Below are 23,199 nucleotides of genomic sequence, written 5' to 3'. Positions count from 1 at the left end.
CAAGAGTGGGACATTTATCCCACATATCTTACACCCCACACTCCTTTTAATGCTCTGCAACTTCTTTACATTGTTAACTCATACTCAGTTTGCAATCCACTACAATCCCCTGGTGCTTTTCAGCAGTACCTAAGAACATAAGACGACCATAAGAACGGCCGTACTGGGTCAGACCAAAGGTACATCTAGCCCAGTATCCTGTCTACCGACAGTGGCCAATGCCAGGTGCCCCAGAGGGACTGAACCTAACAGGTAATGATCAAGTGATCTCTCTCCTGACGTCCATCTCCATCCTCTGACAAACAGAGGCTAGGGACACCATTCCTTACCTGTCCTGGCTAATAGCCATTTATGGACTTCACCATCATGAATTTATCCAGTTCTCTTTTAAACACTGTTTTAGTCCCAGCCTTCACAATCTCCTCAGGAAAGGAGTTCCACAAGTTGACTGTGCACTGTGTGAAGAAGAACTTCCTTTTATTTGTTTTAAACCTGCTGCCCATTAATTTCATTTGGTGACCCCTAGTTCTTGTATTATGGGAATAAGTAAATAACTTTTCCTTATCCACTTTCTCCACACCACTCATGTTTTTATATACCTCTATCATATCCCCCCCCCTTAGTCTCCTCTTTTCCAAGCTGAAAAGTCCTAGCCTCTTGAATCTCTTCTCAAACGGGACCCATTCCAAACCTCTAATCATGTTAGTTGCCCTTCTCTGAACCTTTTCTAATGCCAGTATATCTTTTTTGAGATGAGGAGACCACATCTGTACGCAGTATTCGAGATGTGGGCATACCATCGATTTACATAAGGGCAATAATATATTCTCCTTCTTATTCTCTATCCCCTTTTTAATTATTCCTAACATCCTGTTTGCTTTTTTGAACGCCTCTGCACACTGCGTGGACATCTTCAGAGAACTGTCCACAATGACTCCAAGATCTTTTTCCTGATTTGTTGTAGCTAAATTAGTCCCCATCATATTGTGTGTATAGTTGGGGTTATTTTTTCCAATGTGCATTACTTTACATTTATCCACATTAAATTTCATTTCCCCATTTGGTTGCCCAATCACTTAGTTTTGTGAGATCTTTTTGAAGTTCTTCACAGTCTGCTTTGGTCCTAACTATCTTGAGCAGTTTAGCATCATCTGCAAACTTTGCCACCTTATTTTTTACCCCTTTCTCCAGATCAGTTATGAATAAGTTGAATAGGATTGGTCCTAGGACGGACCCTTGGGGAATACCACTAGTTACCCTTCTCCATTCTGAGAATTTACCATTAATTCCTGCCCTTTGTTCCCTGTCTTTTAACCAGCTCTCAGTCCATAAGGATCTTCCCTCTTATCTCATGACAACTTAATTTATGTAAGAGCCTTTGGTGAGGGACCTTGTCAAAGGCTTTCTGGAAATCTAAGTATACTACATCCACCGGATCCCCCTTGTCCATATGTTTGTTGACCCCTTCAAAGAACTCTAATAGATTAATAAGACACTATTTCCCTTTAGAGAAACCATGTTGACTTTTGCCCGACAATTTTTGTTCTTCTAGTTGTCTGACAATTTTATTCTTTGCTATTGTTTCGACTAATTTTCCCAGTACTGACGTTAGACTTACTGGTCTGTAATTGCCGGGATCACCTCTAGAGCCCTTTTTAAATATTGGCGTCACATTAGCTAACTTTCAGTCGTTGGATACAGATGCCGATTTAAAGGACAGGTTACAAACCCTAGTTAATAGTTCCACAACTTCACATTTGAGTTCTTTCAGAACTCTTGGGTGAATGCCATCTGGTCCCGGTGACTTGTTAATGTTGAGTTTATCAATTAATTCCAAAACCTCCTCTAGTGACACTTCAATCTGTGACAGTTCCTCAGATTTGTCACCTACAAAAGCCGGCTCAGGTTTGGGAATCTCCTTAACATCCTCAGCCATGAAGACTGAAGCAAAAAATCCATTTAGTTTCTCTGCAATGACTTTATCGTCTTTAAGCGCTCCTTTTGTATTTTGATCGTCCAGGGGCCCCTGGTTGTTTAGCAGGCTTCCTGCTTCTGATGTACTTAAAAAACATTTTGTTATTACCTTTGGAGTTTTTGGCTAGCCATTCTTCAAACTCCTCTTTGGCTTTCCTTATTACATTTTTACACTTAATTTGGCAGAGTTTATGCCCCTTTCTATTTACCTCGCTAGGGTTTGATGTCCACTTTTTAAAGGAAGTCTTTTTATCTCTCACTGCTTCTTTTACATGGTTGTTAAGCCACAGTGGCTCCATTTTAGTTCTTTTACCGTGTTCCTTAATTTGGGGTATACATTGAAGTTGGGCCTCTATTATGGTGTCTTTAAAAAGCATCCATGCAGCTTGCAGGGATTTCACTTTAGTCACTGTACCTTTTAATTTCTGTTTAACTAACCCCCTCATTTTTGCTTAGTTCCCCTTTTTGAAATTAAATGCCACAGTGTTGGGCTGTTGAGATGTCCTTCCCACCACAGGGATGTTGAATGCTATTGTATTATGGTTACTATTTCCAAGCAGTCCTGTTATAGTTACCTCTTGGACCAGCTCCTGCGCTCCACTCAGGACTAAATCTAGAGTTGTCTCTTCCCTTGTGGGTTCCCGTACCAGCTGCTCCAAGAAGCAGTCATTTAAGGTATTGAGAAATTTTGTCTCAGCATTTCGTCCTGAGGTGAAATGTTCCCAGTCAATATGGGGATAATTTAAATCCCACTATTTTTGAGTTCTTAATTTTGATAGCCTCTCTAATCTCCCTTAGCATTTTATCATCACTATCACTGTCCTGGGCAGGTGATTGATAATAGATCCCTAATGTTATTTTCTTATTAGAGCATGTAATTCCTATCCACAGAGATTCTATGGAACATGTGGATTCACATAAGAATTTTACTTCATTTGATTCTACATTTTCTTTCACATATAGTGCCACTTCCCCTTCACCCCCCGGACCTGTTCTGTCCTTCCGATATATTTTGTACCCCGGAATGATTGTGTCCCATTGATTGTCCTCACTCCACCAGGTTTCTGTGATGCCTATTATATCAATATCCTCCTCTAACACAAGGCACTCTAGTTCACCCATCTTATTATTTAGACCTCCAGCATTTGTGTACAAGCACTTTAAAAACTTGTCCCTGTTTATTTGTCTGCCCTTTTCTAATGTGTCGGATTCCTTTTTATGTGAATGTTTCTCATCTGATCTGGACCTTATTGAGCCATGGTGCAATTTTTTGGTCCTCTTATTTTTTTTTTTATTTGGGGTATACATGTAGTTTGAACCTCTCTTATGGTTTTTTAAAAAAGTTTCCATGCAGCTTGCAGGCATTTCACTTGTGACTGTCCCTTTCATTTCTGTTTAAGTAGCCACCTAATTTTTGTGTAGGTCCTCTTTTTGAACTTCAATGCTACTGTGGTAGGTTTCTTTGATATTTCCCCACACAAGGATGTTAAACGCTGGGCCAGCTGGTCACCAGGCCTTGCCGCTACAAACCCTTTGAAAGATGTTTTTAGATTAATAAGAATTACTTGTTGCCACAGATGTGGTCTATAATAAGTAATTAGTTCTGGTATCTTTAGTCTATTGGTTAGGTAAGCTCAGGGGCGGCTCTAACTTTTTTGCTGTCCCAAGCACGGCAGTGAGGCAGCCTTCAGTGGTGTGGCTGTGGGCGGTCCGCTGGTAATGTGGATTTGGTAGCGCGCCTGTGGGAGATCTGCCGGTCCTGCGGCATGCCCACCGCCGAATTACCACCAAATCCGTGTGACCGGCAGACCTCCCGCAGGCCGCCCCCTGTGGCTTGCCGCCACAGGCATGTGCTTTGAGTGCTGGTGCCTGGAGCCGCCACTGGGTAAGCTGAGCTACCATAAAAGGGACTCCATGTGTCGGTCAGTTTCAGGAAAGGAATGTCTTACAGAAATATAAGGATGAGAGTTTTGGAAGTTTTGAGTAATAAATTCCAATTGAGCCTAATTATTTTCTGCTTAATAACAGACCCAAACCTAAACCCAACATTTTGTGGAATGTGAGAAGCCCCCAAACTAATGAATGGAGTGGAGAAGTACAGAAAAGGTGGATTTGAGATTTATCAGTGGATGGGGAGCTGAAAGATGGTCAATTCAAAACCAGAAATAGGAAGGACAGGGCAGGCCCATTACTGAATGTGGAGGGAAAGACAATAACAGAAAATGTGGATGTAATAACCTTATTCCCAGATTTGGACCTTAGCGTCCAAAATATGGGGGTTAGCATGAAAACCTCCAAGCTTAGTTACCAGCTTGGACCTGGTACCTGCTGCCACCACCCAAAAAATTAGAGTGTTTTGGGGCACTCTGGTCCCCCTGAAAAACCTTTCCTGGGGACCCCAAGACCCAAATCCCTTGAGTCTCACAACAAAGGGAAATAATCCTTTTTCCCTTCCCCCCTCCAGGTGCTCCTGGAGAGATACACAGACACAAGCTCTGTGAAACTACACAGAGAGACTCCCCCTCTCTGTTCCCAATCCTGAAAACAAAAAGTACTTTCCTATTCCCCCAGAGGGAATGCAAAATCACGCTAGCGATCCAACACACAAATCTCCCCTTGATTTCTTCCTCCCACCAATTCCCTGGTGAGTACAGACTCAATTTCCCTGAAGTAAAGAAAAACTCCAACAGGTCTTAAAAGAAAGCTTTATATAAAAAGAAAGAAAAATAAGTACAAATGTTCTCTCTGTATTAGATGATACAACACAGGGTCAATTGCTTAAAAGAATATTGAATAAACAGCCTTATTCAAAAAGAATACAAATCAAAGCACTCCAGCACTTATATTCATGCAAATACCAAAGAAAAGAAACCATAGAACTTACTATCTGATCTCTTTGTCCTTACACTTGGAAACAGAAGACTAGAAAATAGAAACTACTTCTCCAAAGCTCAGAGAAAGCAGGCAGCCAGAAAACAAAGACAAAAAACACTCAGTTCCCTCCACCCAAAGTTGAAAAAATCCGGTTTCCTGATTGGTCCTCTGGTCAGGTGCTTCAGGTGAAAGAGACATTAACCCTTAGCTATCTGTTTATGACACGCCCCCCAAATCGCAGACAGTGGGGAAGCTCACTGGCGGCAATTTCCTTCTAGAACTTGAAAATAAACAGATTAATACAACACATACACCTTTACATATACTCCTAAGTATATAACTAACAGACTTCTACATTTTAAGAACACTTTTTAACTACTGAATTATAGGAAACTCTCACGGGAGAGTGCATCAGCAACTTTATTAGAAGCTCCTGTGATGTGTTGAATTTCAAAATCAAAATCTTGGAGAGCTAAACTCCAACGAAGAAGTTTCTTGTTGTTCCCCTTGGCAGTATGAAGCCACTTTAGTGCAGCATGGTCAGTTTGTAGTTGGAACCGCCGTCCCCAAACATATGGGCGTAGCTTTTCCAGGGCGTACACAATGGCATAGCATTCCTTTTCACTGACTGACCAGTGACTTTCCCTCTCAGACAGTTTCTTACTGAGAAACACGACAGGATGGAAGTTGTGATCTGTTGCTTCCTGCATGAGCACTGCTCCTATACCACGCTCAGATGCATCTGTGGTTACTAGGAATGGCTTGTCAAAGTCCGGGGCCCTGAGCACAGGGTCAGACATGAGCGTTGCCTTAAGTTGGGTAAAGGCCTTTTGACACTCATCAGTCCACTTAACTGCATTTGGCTGGGTCTTTTTGGTCAGGTCGGTCAGTGGGGCAGCGATTTGGCTGTAGTGGGGTACAAATCGCCTGTAGTATCCGGCCAAGCCTAAGAAGGATTGGACCTGCTTCTTGGACCGTGGGACAGGCCACTTTTGGATAGCATCTACCTTGGCCTGTAGGGGGTTTATGGTTCCTCGACCCACCTGGTGCCCCAGGTAAGTCACTCTGTTTTGGCCTATTTGACACTTTTTGGCCTTAACAGTTAGTCCTGCCTGCCTGATGCGCTCAAAGACCTTTTCCAGGTGTAGTAGGTGTTCGGGCCAGGAGTCTGAAAAAATGGCCACATCATCGAGGTAGGCAACTGCAAATTCTCCCAGTCCAGCTAGTAGACCATCTACCAGCCTCTGGAAGGTGGCGGGTGCATTTCGAAGGCCGAAAGGAAGGACATTGAATTCATACACCCCCGCATGGGTGACGAATGCTGACCTCTCCTTGGCAGGTTCATCTAGCGGTACTTGCCAGTACCCCTTGGTTAAGTCTATTGTAGAGATGAACTGGGCACGTCCCAACTTTTCCAATAGCTCATCGGCACGTGGCATTGGATAGTTGTCCGGACGAGTTACAGCATTTAGCTTACGGTAGTCCACGCAAAAGCGTATTTCCCCATCTGGTTTGGGTACCAGAACCACTGGAGATGCCCATGCACTGGTAGATGAGCGGATTATACCCATCTGTAGCATGTTCTGGATCTCCCGTTCTATAGCGGCTTGGGCATGAGGAGACACTCGGTAGGGTGGGGTTCTGATTGGGTGAGCATTACCTGTATCAATGGAGTGGTATGCCCGTTCAGTCCGTCCTGGGGTGGCTGAGAACAGTGGGGCGAAGCTAGTGCACAGCTCCTTGATTTGTTGCCGCTGCAGACGTTCCAGGGTGGTTGAGAGGTTGACCTCTTCCACGCCACCGTCTTTTTTCCCGTCGTAGTAGACACCGTCAGGCCACTCAGCATCATCTCCCTGGACTGTAAACTGACAAACCTGTAAGTCTCTGGAATAGAAAGGCTTGAGAGAATTAACATGGTACACTTTAGGCTTTAGTGAGGAATTGGGAAATGCTATGAGGTAGTTTACAGCTCCCAGGCGCTCTTGGACCGTGAAGGGCCCTTCCCATGATGCTTCCATCTTATGGGCCTGTTGCGCCTTCAAGACCATAACCTGGTCTCCTACCTTGAAGGACCGATCTCTGGCATGTCTGTCATACCAGGCCTTTTGCTCTTCCTGAGCATCCTTTAGATTCTCTCTAGCAAGGGCTAAAGAGTGTCGGAGGGTGCTTTGTAGGTTGCTTACAAAGTCCAGAATGTTAGTTCCTGGAGAAGGCGTAAACCCCTCCCATTGCTGCTTTACCAACTGTAATGGCCCCTTAACCTCGTGACCATACACAAGTTCAAATGGTGAAAACCCTAAACTGGGATGTGGTACAGCCCTGTAGGCAAACAGCAACTGCTGCAACACTAGGTCCCAATTATTGGAGAATTCGTTGATGAATTTTCGTATCATGGCCCCCAAAGTTCCATTGAACCTTTCAACCAGGCCATTGGTTTGATGGTGGTACGGGGTGGCAACCAAGTGATTCACCCCATGAGTTTCCCACAGTTTTTCCATGGTCCCTGCCAGGAAATTAGACCCTGAATCTGTAAGGATGTCGGAGGGCCAACCTACCCTGGCAAAGATGTCTGTTAGGGCCAGGCACACAGTGTTAGCCCTGGTGTTGCCTAGAGCGACTGCTTCTGGCCATCGGGTAGCAAAGTCCACTAAAGTCAGTACGTACTGCTTTCCTCTGGGCGTCTTTTTTGGGAAAGGGCCCAGAATATCCACAGCTACTCGCTGAAATGGGACCTCAATTATGGGGAGTGGCTGGAGAGGGGCCTTGACCTGGTCTTGAGGCTTTCCCACTCTTTGGCATACCTCACAAGACCGGACATACTTGGCAACGTCCTTGCCCATCCCCTCCCAGTGGAAGGACTTCCCCAACCGGTCCTTGGTTCTGTTCACCCCAGCATGGCCACTGGGATGATCATGGGCTAAGCTTAAGAGCTTCCCCCGGTACTTAGTTGGAACCACCAACTGTTTTTGCGGCTGCCATTCTTCCCGGTGTCCACCAGAAAGAATTTCCTTGTACAAAAGTCCTTGGTCTATAACAAACCGGGATCGATAAGAAGAGCTGAGAGGCGGTGGGGTGCTCCGTGCCGCTGCCCAAGCTTTCTGAAGGCTGTCATCCGCTTCCTGCTCAGCCTGGAACTGTTCCCTTGAGGCTGGGGTCACCAGTTCTTCCTCAGACTGTGGACTTGGGCTTGGTCCCTCTGGAAGCGATGTAGGTGATGGGGTTGTTTCCGTTGCTGGTGTACCGCTCTCCGCTGGTGCACCTGAGGGTATTTCAGGCTCTGGCTGAGCCTTTTGGGTATGGCTGTCTTGTGCTTCTGCCAGTTTTGGCTCGCTGGCGCCCTCTGGCGTTGAGTTTGAAGATGTAGTTGCACTTGCTGGTGCTGGTTGCTGTTCCAGTTCCGGGCCTGGGACTGGAGATGCTGTGGCTGTTTCAGTGGTAGGCATGGAATCCGGGTCCACTACCTCTGTCTGGGTCTCTGGTAACACAGACGGGGCCTCTGTGGACGGTTCAGGAACAGGAATGGGTCTGGAAGCTTGCCTGGTTTGGCTACGTGTAACCATTCCCACTCTCTTGGCCCGCCTCACCTGGTTGGCCAAGTCTTCCCCCAGTAGCATGGGGATAGGATAATTGTCATAGACTGCAAAAGTCCACATTCCTGACCAGCCTTTGTACTGGACAGGCAGTTGAGCCGTAGGCAAGTCTACAGCTTGTGACATGAAGGGGTAAATTGTAACTTTGGCCTTTGGGTTGATGAATTTGGGGTCAACGAAGGATTGGTGGATAGCTGACACTTGTGCCCCCGTGTCTCTCCACGCAGTAACCTTCTTTCCGCCCACTCTCAAATTTTCCCTTCGCTCCAAGGGTATTTGAGAGGCATCCGGGCCTGGGGATCTTTGGTGTGATGGTGGTGTAATGAATTGCACTCGCATGGTGTTCTTGGGACAGTTGGCCTTGATATGTCCCAGTTCATTACACTTAAAGCATCTTCCATCTGATGGGTCACTGGGCCGAGGTGAGTTACTGGAGACTGGTGAGGTTGAAGGGTAGGGTATCTGTGGCTTTACTTGGGTGGTATGTGGGGTCTTTGGCTGTCCTCGGTGGTAGGGTTTATGGTCTGTGTGCCCCCTGGGGTAATCGTTCCCCTTGACAGTAGCTTTTTTGCTTTCTGCCAGTTCCATCCATTTGGCTCCAATCTCCCCCGCCTCAGCGATATTCTTGGGGTTTCCATCTTGTATGTACCGCGTGATGTCTTCAGGAACACCATCCAAGAACTGCTCCATTTGTATGAGGAGGTTCAGTTCTTCCAAGGTTTGAATGTTGTTTCCTGTTAGCCAGGCCTCATAGTTTTTTGCAATGTAGTAGGCGTGTTTGGGAAATGACTCCTCTGGTTTCCACTTTTGGTTTCTGAAACGCCGACGGGCATGATCTGGGGTTATCCCCATCCTGTATCTGGCCTTGGTTTGAAAAAGTTTATAGTCATTCATTTGGTGCTTAGGCATTTCAGCTGCCACCTCTGCTAAAGGTCCACTGAGCTGTGACCTCAATTCTACCATGTACTGGTCTTCGGGAATGCTGTACCCAAGACAGGCTCTTTCAAAATTTTCCAAGAAGGCCTCGGTGTCATCACCTGCCTTGTAGGTGGGAAATTTCCTGTGCTGTGGAGCAATAATGGGCGCCGGGTTGTTAGGGTTGGCTGGCACATGCAGCCCAGCTTTTGCCAACTCCAGTTCATGTTTTCTCTGTTTTTCCTTCTCTTCATTCTCTTTTTGTTGTTTTTCCATTTCTTTTTGTTGTTTTTCCATTTCTTTTTGGTGCTTTTCCATTTCTCGGCGGTGGGCCACCTCTTCTTCTTCTAGTTTTCTTTTGTGTGCTGCCTCTTGGGCTGCCTGTTCTCTTTGGAAGGCTGCCTCTTTGATCTGTTCTTCTCTTTCTTTCATCTCCATCTCTTTTTGTTTTATTTCCAGTTGTCGCCTGTGTTCAGCTTCTTTGATTTGCTCTTCGGCGTCAATTTTTGCCTTAGAAGTCATGATTCCTGTTTTCTTGTGTTGGGGTGCCCTCCGGTGTTTATCTTCTGCACTGCAGGTTCTCTGTTGCCTCCTGAAGTCTGCCTAGCAACAGTGCCTTTAGCTAATTTTCCTTTTCTCTCTCTAGCTAATGTTCAATGAAGGGAAACCAGAAAAACCACTTTATTTGCATGCCTATAAGTGCTGGTACTTGACTCCTAATGGGAGGGCTATTGCATGACAAAAGACCCTTAACATGCAAGCCACAAACTGCGAGAGAGAGCAGAAAAAAAAATTCTCTCTGGTTCCCTTTTAAAACCAACTGCTTCTCTCTGCTAAAAAGCCCTTAGCAGAGAAAAGAAAAATATAATATTTCTACTGGCTTCTGGATTCTGTCTCCCACCAGCTGCCACTCATGTAATAACCTTATTCCCAGATTTGGACCTTAGCGTCCAAAATATGGGGGTTAGCATGAAAACCTCCAAGCTTAGTTACCAGCTTGGACCTGGTACCTGCTGCCACCACCCAAAAAATTAGAGTGTTTTGGGGCACTCTGGTCCCCCTGAAAAACCTTTCCTGGGGACCCCAAGACCCAAATCCCTTGAGTCTCACAACAAAGGGAAATAATCCTTTTTCCCTTCCCCCCTCCAGGTGCTCCTGGAGAGATACACCGACACAAGCTCTGTGAAACTACACAGAGAGACTCCCCCTCTCTGTTCCCAATCCTGAAAACAAAAAGTACTTTCCTATTCCCCCAGAGGGAATGCAAAATCAGGCTAGCGATCCAACACACAAATCTCCCCTTGATTTCTTCCTCCCACCAATTCCCTGGTGAGTACAGACTCAATTTCCCTGAAGTAAAGAAAAACTCCAACAGGTCTTAAAAGAAAGCTTTATATAAAAAGAAAGAAAAATAAGTACAAATGTTCTCTCTGTATTAGATGATACAACACAGGGTCAATTGCTTAAAAGAATATTGAATAAACAGCCTTATTCAAAAAGAATACAAATCAAAGCACTCCAGCACTTATATTCATGCAAATACCAAAGAAAAGAAACCATAGAACTTACTATCTGATCTCTTTGTCCTTACACTTAGAAACAGAAGACTAGAAAGTAGAAAGTACTTCTCCAAAGCTCAGAGAAAGCAGGAAGACTGACAAAAGACTCAGACACAAACTCCCTCCACCCAGAGTTGAAAAAATCCGGTTTTCTGATTGGTCCTCTGGTCAGGTGCTTCAGGTGAAAGAGACATTAACCCTTAGCTATCTGTTTATGACACTGGGACTGTTCTCTTAATCTGTAAGGTGCCACAGGACTCTCTGTTGCTTTTTACACAATCTAAGAATATTAGGGCAGTAGTTACCTTTATCAACCAAATTTGTCATTTAATCCAAAACAAAACAAAAAACAAATTTGTTTGACAACACCTGTTTTCCATAGATCCATTTTAACTGGCATTAATTATGATGCTATTCTTCAATTCTTTACTGCTTGCATCTCATATCAACCTTTCCATGATTTTGCCTGGTAACAATGTCAGGGTAACCAGCCTCTAGCTACCTGGGTCATCCCATTTGCCCTTTTAAAATATTGGCACAACAGTAGCCTTTTTTCAGTTATCTGGAACTTCCCCAGTGCTCCAAGATTTGTTAGAGATCAACATTAATATTTCAGAGAGCACCACAGCCAATTCTGTCAAAACTCTTGGGTGCAAGTTATCTGGTCCTGCTGATTTAAAAATCTTTAATTGTAGGGAGGATGTTAAATTACAACTATTAGTTATAGATGGAGTAGAAAGTATTTAATTTTCACTGTAAGATCCTGCTTCTTTTCAAATACAGAACAGAAATATTTGTTGAATACTTCTGTCTCTTCTGCACCATGATTGACTAAAAGCTTTAGTGAATTCAGTAAGATTACACAGACATAGACTGAGGCCCATATTGAAAATTGGGCCTAGACATGCTAAAAGCATCAAGTATAAGACGTATTTTCTGAGCCTGTGCATTTTACTACGCTGGTTAGAGGATCCCAATTCACTTTAGGCCAAATTCTGCCACCTTTACTCACACCGTCCTACCTTGTGAGTAATCTCACTTAAATCAATATGATTTACTATGGAGTAAGATAATACCCAACATAAGGGTGGCAAAATCTGGCTTTTTATTAGGGAGCAAAGTATAAGAAGTTTAATTTGAACTTTCTGGAAACTCTTTCAAATGGAGAACAACATTAAAATGTTTCATTTTCTCCTAGCTGAAGAAGCAATTCTGGATTTGAAAAATATTGTTAAGAAAAAAAAGGGTACTAGGAATTTGGGGTGTGGGCATGCTTTGTTTTTATTTTGTGCCATAGAGAGACCATATAATTAAAGTGAAAGCTTCAGGGCTACTGTTTGGTTTGACATCCTTCATCCAAGCATCTAACTAGCAAGTGGTATCAATACAAACACTAGAATCAGGTATCAGAGGGGTAGCCATATTAGTCTGGATCTGTAAAAGCAGCAAAGAGTCCTGTGGCACCTTAAAGACTAAGGGATGTTTGTGTAGAGAGCCTCTACATCCATGGTGGCTAGGATGGTGTCTTCTGGAAGGTCACCAATGCATTGTAGTTTCCTCAGGAAATCAGTGGTGTCACGGAGATAGCTGGGAGTGCTGGTGGCATAAGGTCTGAGTAGAGAGTCCACATATCCAGACAGTCCTTCAGTGAGAGTGCCAATGCCCGAGATGATGGGGTGTCCAGGATATCCGGGTTTGTGGATCTTGGGTAGTAGATAGAATAACCCTGGTCGGGGCTCTAAGGGTATGTTGATTTGTTCCGGTGTCAGTGTAGAGAGTGTCCTGAGTAGATGGTGCAGTTGTCTATAAGGTGCCACAGGACTCTTTGCTGCTTTTACTAGAATCAGGATGCTAATAGCTGATTGTTTCCTCCTATTCTGTTAAGATATTTCCCCTCCTGCGTTAAATAGTATAAGGCCAAGAACCAATCTCGGCAAGACCTCACTAGAAATACATCTGCTCAATGATGATTCCCCATTTACAGTTACAGTTTGAGATCTATCAGTTGGACAATTTTTAATCAATTTCATGTGTGCCATGTTGGTTTTATATCATTCTAGTTTTTTAATCCAAGTGCCGTGATATGAATCAAAAGTATTTTACATCAACACTATTACCTTTATTATCCAAACTTGTAATCTCATCAAAATAAGGCATCAAGTTTGTTTGACAAGATTTATTTTCCATAAACCCATGTTGATTGGCATTAATTTTATTATCTCCCTTTAATTCTTTATTAATCAAATCCCATATCAACTACTCCATTATCGTGGGCAGGACTGATGTCAGACTGACAGGCCTGTGATTACCTGGGTCGTCCCATTTACCCTTGTTAAATATTGGCACAACATTAGCTTTCTTCCAGTCTTCTGGAACTTTCACAGTTTTCCAAAATTTATTGAAAATCTACATTCATGGACTCAGCCAACTCTTTTAAAACTCTTGGATGCAAATTATCTGGCCCTTCTGATTTAAAAATGTCTAATTTTACTAATTGCTGTTTAACATCCTCTGAGATACTAGTGGAATTGAAAGAGTTATCATATGATCTGACTTAATCATCTTTTTTCCCAAAAAAACAGAAAAAAAATATTTATTAAACACATCTGGCTTTTCTGCATTATTATTGATAATTCTTCCATTTCCATCTAGTAATGGATCAATAACTTTGTTATAATTTTGTTGTTCTTAATATACTTTAACAAACTCCTTATTGTCCTTAACTCTGCTGCCCTTTGGTTCCCTTGCATCCCTTTGGTTCCCTTATCAAGGGCCCAAAAGCAAGCTATACCACTGGGTAGGAAAGATAGAAAATGTGGCAAAAGACCACCTTGGCTTAACCACGAGATCTTGCATGATCTAAAAAATAAGGAGTCATATAAAAAATAGAAACTAGGTCAGATTACAAAGGCTGAATATAGGCAAACAACACAGGAATGCAGGGGCAAGATTAGAAAGGCAAAGGCACAAAATGAGCTCAAACTAGCTACAGGAATAAAGAGAAACAAGAAGACTTTTTATCAATACATTAGAAACAAGAGGAAGACCAAGGACAGGGTAGGCCCACTGCTCAGTGAGGAGGGGGAAACAGTAACAGGAGACTTGGAAATGGCAGAGATGCTTAATGACTTCTTTGTTTTGGTCTTCACCGAGAAGTCTGAAGGAATGCCTAACATAGTGAATGCTTACAGGAAGGGGGTAGGTTTAGAAGATAAAATAAAAAAAGAGCAAGTTAAAAATCACTTAGAAAAGTTAGATGCCTGCAAGTCACCAGGGCCTGATGAAATGCATCCTAGAATACTCCAGGAGCTAACAGAGGAGGTATCTGAGCCTCTAGCTATTATCTTTGAAAAATCATGGGAGACGGGAGAGATTCCAGAAGACTGGAAAAGGGCAAATACAGTGCCCATCTATAAAAAGGGAAATAAAAACAACCCAGGAAACTACAGACCAGTTAGTTTAACTTCTGTGCCAGGGAAGATAATGGAGCAGATAATTAAAGAAATCATCTGCAAACACTTGGAAGGTGGTAAGGTGATAGGGAATAGCCAGCATGGATTTGTAAAGAACAAATTGTGTCAAACCAATCTGATAGAGTTCTTTGATAGGATAACAAATCTTGTGGATAAGGGAGAAGCGGTGGATGTGGTATACCTAGACTTTAGTAAGGCATTTGATACGGTCTTGCATGATATTCTTATTGATAAACTAGGCAAATACAATTTAGATGGGGCTACTATAAGGTGGGTGCATAACTGGCTGGTTAACCGTACTCAGAGAGTAGTTATTAATGGTTCCCAATCCTGCTGGAAAGGTATAACAAGTGGGGTTCTGCAGGAGTCTGTTTTGGGACCAGCTCTGTTCAATATCTTCATCAACGACTTAGATGTTGGCATAGAAAGTATGCGTATTAAGTTTGCAGACGATACCAAACTGGGAGGGATTGCAACGGCTTTGGAGGACAGGGTCATAATTCAAAATGATCTGGACAAATTGGAGAAATGGTCTGAGGTAAACCGGATGAAGTTTAATAAAGACAAATGCAAAGTGCTCCACTTAGGAAGGAACAATCAGTTTCACACATACAGAATGGGAGGAGACTGTCTAGGAAGGAGTATGGCAGAAAGGAATCTAGGGGTTATAGTGGACCACAAGCTAAATATGAGTCAACAGTGTGATACTGTTGCAAAAAAAGCAAACATGATTCTGGGATGCATTAACAGGTGTGTTGTAAACAAGGCATGAGAAGTCATTCTTCCGCTCTACTCTGCGCTGGTTAGGCCTCAACTGGAGTATTGTGTCCAGTTCTGGGCACCGCATTTCAAGAAAGATGTGGAGAAATTGGAGAGAGTCCAGAGAAGAGGAACAAGAATGCTTAAAGGTCTTGAGAACATGACCTATGAAGGAAGGCTGAAAGAATTGGGTTTGTTTAGTTTGGAAAAGAGAAGACTGAGAGGGGACATGATAGCAGTTTTCAGGTATCTAAAAGGGTGTCATCAGGAGGAGGGAGAAAACTTGTTCACCTTAGCCTCTAATGATAGAACAAGAAGCAATGGGCTTAAACTGCTGCAAGGGAGATTTGGACATTAGGAAAAAGTTCCTAACTGTCAGGGTAGTTATACACTGGAATAAATTGCCTAGGGAGGTTGTGGAATCTCCATCTCTGGAGATATTTAAGAGTAGGTTAGATAAATGTCTATCAGGGATGGTCTAGACAGTATTTGGTCCTGCCATGAGGGCAGGGGACTGGACTCGATGACCTCTCAAGGTCTCTTCCTGTCCTAGAGTCTATGAATCTATGAATCACTTTTCCACAATTCCTAGCTTCTGATTTATATTCATTACTATCACCTTCCCCTTTCTTATGTATATTTTGTATAGCTCCCTTCACTTCTGCTCTAACCCAGGTCATTTTTTAACCAATATGGTCTTCTTCCTTAATTGTGGGCTTTTGGCATTTTGCACCTCTAGTAAGATGTTCTTAAACAATTCCCAATGATCATTCACATTTTTCTGATTAAATTCTTCCTCCCAGCTGATCTGGCTCATAATTGTTTTCAGCTTTGTGAAATTGGCCTTTCTAAAGCACCAAGTATAAGTATGTTACTGGTCTGGACGTTAATCTTCTTGTGCATTATAAAAGTGATCAAGTCATGAGCACTTGTATCTAAACTATCATTAATTTTTGTTCTGTGATCAGTTCTTCTTTATCTGTCAAGATGAGGTCTACCATAGAAGTTTCCTGTGTTGGATGCAACACTTTCTGAGTTAGGAAATTGCCATCTACAATATTTAGACATTCCAAGGATGCTTTCGTACTGGCAGGCATGAGTGAGGCTACAATTTAATCACGGGTATTTTTAGTAGAAGTCATGGACAGGTCATGGGCAATAAACAAAAATTCACAGCCAGTGACCTGTCTATGACTTATTTAATCACAGGTATTTTTAGTATCTGGGGGGGGGGGGTGCTGTAGCAGCAAGGGGGAACACCCGGGGCCAGCGGCACCAGCTGATGGGGACCGTGGACCGTGGCTGCTCCGGCTGGCTGGCAAGGGACCATTGGCCGGGGCCACTGACAACAGCTGCTCCAGCAGCCAGCCATCCAGCCAGCAACCACAGCTGGTGTAGCTGTTCTGGTGGCCACCGGAGCCAGCTGTTTGGATGGCCGTGGGGTCAGCCACACTGGCCTCTGCAGAAGTTGCATAGGTCACAGAAAGTCCTGGAATCTGTGACTTCTGCAACCTCTGTGACAGACATAGAGCCCTAGGCATGAGAGCTCCAGCATTTCATTCAAATTGAAGTCCCCCATAATCACACAGCTTTTTCTCCTACATTGATCCATGAGCATTCAACAGCATTTTCTTCCAGATTATCAGTGACTCAGATAGGGTGGCTGTGGGGTGCTGAAAGCCATGGAACAAAACTGTAAACCCTGTAGATGATGGGAACCATGCATTCGGTTGATACTATTACTTCAAGCCAGGGGGTGCTGCCGCTGCACCCCAGTTCTAGAGTCCCTGGACTCAGAAACAGGTAATGCCATTTTTGACATGGAGTGCCACTTCCCCTCCCTTTTACCCACTTGAACCTTTTCTAACTTGCTTATAACCATTGATTTTAACATTCCAGTCATGAGAATCATCCCATCAGGTTTCAGTAATACCAACTAGCTTGAGTTTGTGCTCAGACATTCAAATCCCACGTGCTCCTTGGCAGGTACACATCAATTAACAGGTTATTTTGATGAGCACAGTCCCTGACGCATTTGAGCAGAAGGCAGTTAAGGGTCTGAGATGAGTGTGCTAGGTGCAGGGACTAAAGAGCCAAACAGAACCCTCTCTCGTGGCTTTCCCTGTCTCCTCAGAATCAATCTCTGTCTCCCACTACCCTCGACAGCAGCAGTCTCAGCTTCTCGCAGTGTCGCTGGGATGGTCTCTCCTCCTCACGGCTGCTTTGTCAGTGCAGGGGTGCTGGAACAATTTGTATAGAACAAACTAAACGGTTTATAATGGAAACCACTTCAAACCCGGAGGATGCTGCAGCACCGGCACACCCCTAGTTCCAGCACCTATGGGTCTGTGTCTTGACTAAATCATGCCTACCAAGGCCCTGCCATTCCCTTCTGCTCACATTGACACATGCACCCAGCCTCACTTCAGGCTTGTTCCTAGAACGCCTCTCCTGGAATGGCTGACCCTTGGAGCTCTGCAGGCAGCTAACATATCTGGTTAGCTATGGCTCCGGACAATTTCTAGCAATCTGGGAGGCACTTGAAAGGGGGAGGGACAGAGGCTCAGAGCTCCCTCGTGGGGTTTTGTATGCTCCTGTGCTCAAACATGCTGTGAGGCTGCTGGTGACCTGCTAGCTCCCAGATCCTCTCTCCCCATTTCTCCAGGGACACCCAGACCCCTCTCTGGCCCTGATCTTGCACCACTGAAGACAATGGGAGTTTTGCCACTGACTTCAACAGGAGCAGCCCCCTAATCAGTTACTGTTCCTCTCAACCACTCCACTTTCTACCAGTCGCCTAGCATTCTCCAGCAGGGTCTCAGCACGGCACCTTCATCCCAGCACAGAAGTGGTTTTGTTTTCATTTTCTGCACTAGGCAATGCCAATTCTTCCTTTAGCCTTTAAATCCACCCCAAATAATCTCCCCACTGTTGGTTGCAAGAGACTGCTCCTCTACAGCTCCGAAGATCTGGAACAGCCTCTCTCATATCTCTCTATGTCAGCAGCCCTCAGTGGTGAAAGAACAGGGTAAAGACTATTTGGAAAAGCTGGATGTGCACAAGTCCATAGGTCTGGATCTAATGAATCCAAGGGTGCTGATGGAGTTGGCGGATGTGATTGCAGAGCCATTGGCCATTATCTTTGAAAACCCATGGCGATCGGGGGAGGTCCCAGACAACTGGAAAAAGGCAAATATAGTGCCCAGCTTTAAAAAAGGGAAGAGAACATGGGGAACTACAGACTGGTCAGCCTCTCCTCAGTCTCTGGAAAAATCATGGAGCAGGTCCTCAAGGAAACCATTTTAAAGCACTTGGAGGAGAGGAAGGTGATCAGGAACAGTCAACATGCCTGACCAACCTGATTGCTTTCTATGATGAGATAACTGGCTCTGTGGATATGGGGAAAGCAATAGACACAATATATCTTGACTTTAGCAAAGCTTTTGCTATGGTCTCCCACAGTATTCTTGCCAGCAAGTTAAAAAAGTCTGGACTGGATGAATGGACTATAAAGTGAATAGAAAGCTGGCTAGATTGTCAGGCTCAACGGGTAGTGATCAAAGGCTCCATGTTTAGTTGGCAGCTGGTATCAAGTGGAGTGCCCCAAGGGTTGGTCCTGGGGCCAGTTTTGTTAAATATCTTCATTAATGATCTGGAGGATGGCGTGGACTGCACCCTCAGCAAGTTTGCAGATGACACTAAACTGGGAGGAGTGGGAGATACACTGAAGGGTAGGGATAAGATACAGAGGGACCTAGACAAATTGGAGGACTGAGCCAAAAGAAATCTGATAAAGTTCAACAAGGACAAGTGCAGAGTCCTGCACTTAGGAAGGAAGAATCCCATGCATCGCTACAGGCTGGGGACCAACTGGCTAAGCAGCAGTTCTGCAGAAAAGGACCTGGGGATTACAGTGGATGAGAAGCTGGATATGAGTCAGCAGTGTGCCCTTGTTGCCAAGAAGGCTAACAGCATATTGGGCTGCATTAGTAGGAACATTGCCAGCAGATCGAGGGAAGTGATTATTCCCCTCTATTCGGCACTGGTGAGGCCACATCTGGAGTATTACATCCCCACTACAGAAGGGATGTGGAGAAATTGGGGGAGAGTCCAGCGGAGGGTGTTATGCAGACAAAACTACACAGGATCGTTTCAGGGGGCAAGACAAAGATGCCACATTTATTATGATAACACAATTTGATTTATGACCAATAACTAATACCTAAATACACACACACACACACACACACACATATATCAGATGTTCTGCAGCTGCTATATAATTACCAGTCCTGAACGTAGCTTGAGTCCATGGCTTGATTTCCCAGCTTGGGTTCATAGCTTGTGGCAGCTAACTAGCGAGGCAAGCCAGGCACAAGGAAGGGCTGGGTCTGCCCTCCCATGTTGGCAGCAGAACGTTACCCCTTCAAGTCTTCCATCTCACCCATCCTTTTTGTAGGCTTTAGTTTGAATCCAGAGTCTATAGGCCTTGCTGTGTCACGCTGCCTCTGGGTTTGGTGTGATTGATTACCCGTCAATTGCCGACTTGACTTTCAGGGCAACTGGCTGAACAGCTATGGCTCTCAACAAGCATCTTAATTGTCAATTAGCCAGTTATTGGGGTAACCAGTTATATGAATGAATGTTGTTTCATTCATAAAACTTTACTTATGAACAATTAAAAACAATTACATAAAGTGTGACCCATTCAATACCCCTGGATTGAAGGGTCAAAAGGGAGACAATGTAGAACTGATAAATGAAATTGTTTTTAATTGTTTATGGTTATAAATCAAACTGTGTTACCATAATAAATGTGGCATCTTTGTCTTGTCCACTGAAATGATCCTGTGTAGTTTTGTCTGCATAACAGGGGCAACTAAAATTATTAGGGGCCTGGAGCATATGACTTATGAGGAGAGGCTGAGGGAACTCGGGTTATTTAGTCTGCAGAAGAGAAGAGTGAGGGGGGACTTAATAGCTGCTTTCAGCTACCTGAAAGGGGGTTCCAAAGAGGATGGAGCTCGGCTGTTCTCAATGGTGGCAGATGACAGAACAAGGAGCAATGGTCTCAAGTTGCAGTGGGGGAGGTCTAGGCTGGATATTAGGAAAAACTATTTCACTAGGAGGGTGGTGAAGCACGGGAATGGATTCCCTAGAGAGGTGGTGGAATCTCCATCATTAGAGGTTTTATAGACTCAGACTCAGACTCTAGGACTGGAAGGGACCTCGAGAGGTCATCGAGTCCAGTCCCCTGCCCTCATGGCAGGACCAAATACTGTCTAGACCATCCCTGATAGACATTTATCTAACCTACTCTTAAATATCTCCAGAGATGGAGATTCCACAACTTCCCTAGGCAATCTATTCCAGTGTTTAACTACCCTGACAGTTAGGAACTTTTTCCTAATGTCCAACCTAAATCTCCCTTGCTGCAGTTTAAGCCCATTGTTTCTTGTTCTATCATTGGAGGCTAAGGTGAACAAGTTTTCTCCCTCCTCCTGATGACACCCTTTTAGATACCTGAAAACTGCTATCATGTCCCCTCTCAGTCTTCTCTTTTCCAAACTAAACAAACCCAGTTCCTTCAGCCTTCCTTCATAGGTCATGTTCTCAAGACCTTTAATCATTCTTGTTGCTCTTCTCTGGACCCTCTCCAATTTCTCCACATCTTTTTTTTAAATGCCCGGCTTGACGAAACCCTGGCTGAGATGATTTACTTGGGGTTGGTCCTGTTTGGAGCAAGGGATTGGACTAGATGATCTCCTGGGGTCCCTTCCAACACTAATCTTCTATGATTCTATGATTTCAAATGATATCTGGAATCATCTTTTCACTCTTGCATACACATCTGTTTCTCTCCCCCTCCTGCTGTTACTGAAGTCTGGAAAGTGGGTGCAATTGGCATGAAAGAGTAACAGATGTCAAGGCCAGCAGGGACCATTAGCTCATCCAGTCTGATCTGTATAAAACAAGCCTGGGAATTTCACCTAGTTATCCCTTCATTGAGACCAATAACTTGTGTTTGCCCAGGACGCCAGGCTGGATCTGATGACATCAAGAGATGGAGAATCCATCACTTCCCTTGGTCGTTTGTCCCAGTGGTTAATCACTGACACTGTTAAACATGAGTGCCTAATTTCTCATTTAAATCTCTCTGATCCTAAATTCCAATATTTGGTTCATTGTTCCACTTTTCTCCATTTGCTTAAAGAGCCCTTTAGTACCCAATAGTTTTTCCCCATGAAAGGACTTATACATTGTAATCAAGTTACCTGGTGACCTAGTGGTAAGGATTGGGAATATGCAGAGTACCCGTATGATGGATCCAAGTAGGTAGCTCCTTCACTCGGATGGCGTAGGGCTTACCAGAAGGATCTTGAAGGGTCCCAGCCACTGTGGTTGGAGCGGAGTCTTCTTGTATACTTTTACCCACACGGAATCACCTGGTAAAAAAGAATGAACAGCTTCCCACAGTGGTAAGGATTGGGAATGTGCAGAGTACTGCTGTAATGTCACCAGATGGCACTGTAACTCTTTTACATAGTTCTCCGTTTCATTTGTCATATCAGAATTACTGGGAATTGATAGCAAAGCGGCAAAAATTGGAGGCACGTGTCCAAACAAAAGTTCGTAGGGAGCCAGCCTAGTCCTAGCATTAGGAGTTGTTCGGATAGTGTAGAGTGCAAGACGCAGAACCTTAGTCCATTTCAGCTTGAGCTCTTGGCACAATTTTGTCAAGAGATTTTTCAAAGTCCTATTCATACACTCCACCTGGCCTGAACTCTGAGGATGCCAGGGAGCATGAAAAGCCCATTTTGTTTCCATGGCTTCAGTAAGCTCCTTACAAATCCTCGCTGTGAAATGAGTCCCTTGATCAGAATCAATTACTTCAGGAGGACCAAATCTTGGGATCACTTCATTAAGTAAAATTTTACATACTGTAGTTGCAGTAGCTTGGGCTGTAGGATAGGCTTCCACCCACCCCGTGAGCTGGTCAACGATAACTAACAAATGCTGCTGCCCTTCAGAGGGGGGTAAATCAGTGAAATCAATCTGCAGGTGCTGCATAGGTCTGTGAGCCCATCTGCGCCACCCAGGCGGTGCCTGTTTGTTCACTCCCTTTGGATTACATTGCTGACACAGAGCACACTTTTCCACTGTTCTCCTGGATACCTCATAAAGTCCTGGAGAAACCAACTGTCTTAGGATAATCTGGGCCATTTTGTTTCCCCCCAGGTATGTATTATTGTGAATTTGTTGCATTACCTCACTCTGATAACTTTTAGGCAACACATAGCGACCATCACATTCCCAAAGTCCTGTCGAGTTGGGCTTAGCTCCCCACTTCTCCCAGATTGTTTTTTCACCATCCGGGGTTTGCTGTTGCCAAGTCAAAAGAGGGGAACCCACAGTCAATTGTGTATTTTGTAGTGCAGCTGCCTTAGCAGCTTCATCTGCAAAACGATTTCCTACTGACACCGGATCAGTCTGTTTGGTATGAGCCCAGCAGTGAATAACCGCAATCTTTTTAGGGGCTTGGATAGCTTGCAACAACTCAACCATCTCTTTTCCATGAGCAATCTGAGATCCTGAGGAAGTAATGAATCCTCTCTCCTCCCAAATGGCTCCAGTAGCATGACACACCCCAAAAGCATGTTTAGAGTCAGTATAAATGTTAACCCTTCTCCCTCTAGTGTATAAACAGGCAGCTGTTAGAGCCTGTAATTCAGCCGACTGAGTGCTTGTCCCTGGTGACAAAGGTTTACCTGTCAATACTGTACGACCATCTGTAACCGCATATCCGGAGTGTCGAACACCGTTTCTCACAAAGGCAGAGCCATCTACAAACAACTCTAACTCCGGATCGATTAGAGGAACATCAGTCAGATCAGGTCGTGGAGTAGGGACCTGATCCAAAACCTGCAAACAATCATGTACTGTTTCCTGACCATCTTCATGAGGTAGCAAGGAAGCCGGGTTTAAATTTGCACACCTCTTTAAGGTAACTCCATGAGTCATTAGCAGAGTCACCTCATACTTTGACAACCTCTG

Source organism: Gopherus flavomarginatus, chromosome 4 (genome assembly GCF_025201925.1).
Source record: "Gopherus flavomarginatus isolate rGopFla2 chromosome 4, rGopFla2.mat.asm, whole genome shotgun sequence".
NCBI lineage: Eukaryota > Metazoa > Chordata > Testudines > Testudinidae > Gopherus > Gopherus flavomarginatus.
The sequence above is the reverse complement of the archived record's forward strand: the minus strand, read 5'-3'. Positions refer to the sequence as shown.